We start from the raw sequence: 3,265 nt of genomic DNA on the forward strand, positions 1-3,265 counted from the left end.
TAGGTAGGTAGGTAGGTAGGTAGGTAGGTAGGTAGGTAGGTAGGTAGAAGATAATTATAGCAACAGTTTTTATGGTGGCAAAGAACTGAGAACAAAGTAGATGCCTATTGAATAGACAACAAATTGCAGTACATGAATCAAATGGAACATTACTGTGTTGTAAGAAATGATGACTATATAGAAGCATGGAAAAACTTACATGAACTGATGCAAAGTGAAATAAGCAGAAATAAGAAAATAGTGTATACAATGACTACAATAATATAAATGGGCAGAACAACCACAAAGCAATTGAAAATTAAATGTTGCAAAACTACAAATTTGAAGCATGGCCCCAAAGAAGAATATGGAAACACATTTCTCTCTAATCCTTTGCAGAAGTGTGAAGTCCAAAACTACCAAATACTGCTTATAAGCATATATATATATTTAAGATCTTTTTCAATTTATTGGTGGGATTTGCTGGGGGGTTTTTTTCACCTTCTTCCTGTTTTTGCCTAAAAGAAAAATATCTTTGTTTCATGTGATGGCTCTCTGAGACATGGGAGAGCAGGAATATATGGGCAAAATTAGTCAATGTAAAAACAAATACAGCAATGAAATTTTACTTAAAAAATAATAACTGGCAGTTATGTAATGCTTCTTCCACACAACCTCTATATGTGGTAACTCTTATAACTATCACCCCACTTTACAGATGAGGTAACTGTTTTTCAGACATGTTAAGGGATTTGTCCAAAGTCATACCACTAGGAAGTGCCAGAGTCAAGATTTAACCCAGGACTTTCATGACTCCAAGCCCCAGTGCTCTTGACCCAGATCTACATCTACATTCCAAAGATAATCCTCCCCTTATACAAAGTGGGGGGGAGGAGGAGGAAGAGTATGATTTGAGGAATATCAAAAGGTCCTGTTTATTTAAAAATGCCTAAATCTAACCCCTTAGATACATTCAATGACTTTAATTTTGCCCTCTATTTGGCCTAAAATTCCATTTGTTCTCTTATGTTAGATAAATGTGAAGGATTATTCTTTCGATAACCACAGGAAAAAAAATAGGTAGATGTATTATCAATTGGGAGAGGAGAGATGGAGAACACATAAGTAAAAGAGACAGAGAGACAGAGAGATAGACACAGAGACAGATACAGAGACAAAAACATGACTTTGAAACATTGTGACATATTACTAATGTAATCCTGGACAACTCATCCAACCTCTCAGTGCCCTAGGAAACTCTGTAAGGCTGTGTTATATAGGTATTAATTATGCATCGATGCATCTATCTAGATATCATCTATCTATCCTTTATCTGCCTATCTCAAAGATAAAGCTTGTGAATTTGTTTAGATATCAGAAAATTTCTTCCATTTTTCCCAATTTCATAAACTCCCATGTGCTCACATATTCATTTATCATCTCTGTTTCCCTCTCAAGTAGTTCTTGATTGCCTGGGTTGAAGATGCATAAACTGAGGCACCAAGAAAGGAAGCACCCTGCTTGTAGTCAAATGTAGTCAAATTCCTCTACTCTAGGGCTTCATTCCAGTGTTCTATAGGATATATTGCACTACCTTTCAAACAAATAAAGAACAAGGTCAATTTGACTTTTCTTTGATTTAAGGAGGGCCAAGGTTATAACCAGTAAATTAACTAGCAGAAAAGGCATTTGCTATCATTTTTATCACCCAAAATCTCTTATTGCCAATCAGCCTGTAATCCATTGTACTGAGCAGTGTTTCAGATAATCATCCATGGTACCTAATGAGAAAGGAGTTAGAGACAGACAATTTTGCAGTAAAAATTCTCTTTCATGAGAACCATGATACTCCCTGAGGTTATGCTTAAATCCTCAGAGATTATGATGGACTGGGGTGAGAGGGAGAGGGGGAAATAGCATTCTCTTTCTTTGAGAAAAACTTAAAATTGCATGAGCCTCTCTTTCTGACATTCACACCATCATCTTTATCTCCATCCTGCTTTCGGGTCTCCTCCCAACCATTTGTTGATTACAATATGTCACTTCTACATGATTGCCCCAATGACATGCGGATTGGCCAAATGCCTTCTTGCCTGTAAATGCAGAAATGTGAGGGATACCACTGATGATCCTGGCACAACCCTCTTTTTTTGTTCTGAACATTTTAACAATGCACTATTAAATTGAGTACAAGATCGTAGTGACTTCTGAATGCCGAAAATTATACACTGTGTCTTTTTAGAAGTAAATTGATACTTACCACATCTACGTTTGGAAATAAGAATATTCGAAACCTATCACAGCTTCCAAGAGACAAGCCATCTTTTGCTTATGTACATTTTCATGGGCCCTCTCCAGCTTAAGAAAAAGTGGATTCTTCCCTCTATTCCTCCTCTCAGAATGCATGTCTTCCTTGAAGGTCACCCTGCCACAAAATCCTCTCTCTTTTTGGTGCCTTCTCAATCCTCAGAATACCTTACATTTACTTAGTAGGGTAGACATTGTATTCTCCCAGTAGAATATAAACTCCTGGAAGTCAGGGGGTTTTACTTTCAGCTTTGTATTCCCATAGACTTGTGCTAAATCTTTAATTTAATATAATTGTTTCTGAAAATTAAAAATAAATGACATGAAATATAAAAACTTCCTATTATATTAAATATAAATATCTATTTTATTTACCACTAAATTATTATTAAATATAAAAACTATCTATTATATAATATTTTATCATATTCTATTTTATTATTTCTATTTATTTTCTTATTTTATCTATCTATATTACATAAAAATGCAAAGTATATCAGATTTCAATACTGTATGAATTAAAGTACCATTAAAAATACTTTCAAAAGTCCCCTCTATACAAAATATTTGCAGCAGCATGTTTTATAGTAGCAGAGAACTGGAAGAAAAGCAGATGCTCATTAATTTGTAGAATGGCTAAACAAATTGTTATACTAAATAAATAATTCAGACAATCATATAAAAACATAAGAATTGAGATCAAATGAAGTAAACAGAACAAGGAAACAATGTATACAATGACTACCAAAATGTAAATGGAGAGAGGCTCTCTCTCAAAAGGTGAGGAGATGAGGAGGAGGAGGGAGAGAAAGCAAGAGAGAAGAAAAAGGAAGGAAGGAGGGAAGGAAGGGAGGAAGGAAGGAAGGGAGGGAGGGAGAGAGGGAGGGAGGAAGGGAAGAGGGGAGGCAAGAGGAGGCGACGGGAGGGGAGGCGAGGGGAGGGGAGGAGAGGGGAGGGGAGGAGAGGGGAGGGGAGGAGA

This window comes from Petaurus breviceps, unplaced genomic scaffold (genome assembly GCF_028583685.1).
Source record: "Petaurus breviceps papuanus isolate PSGF00001 unplaced genomic scaffold, PetGlider_PUasm1.0 225, whole genome shotgun sequence".
In the NCBI taxonomy this organism is placed as follows: domain Eukaryota; kingdom Metazoa; phylum Chordata; class Mammalia; order Diprotodontia; family Petauridae; genus Petaurus; species Petaurus breviceps.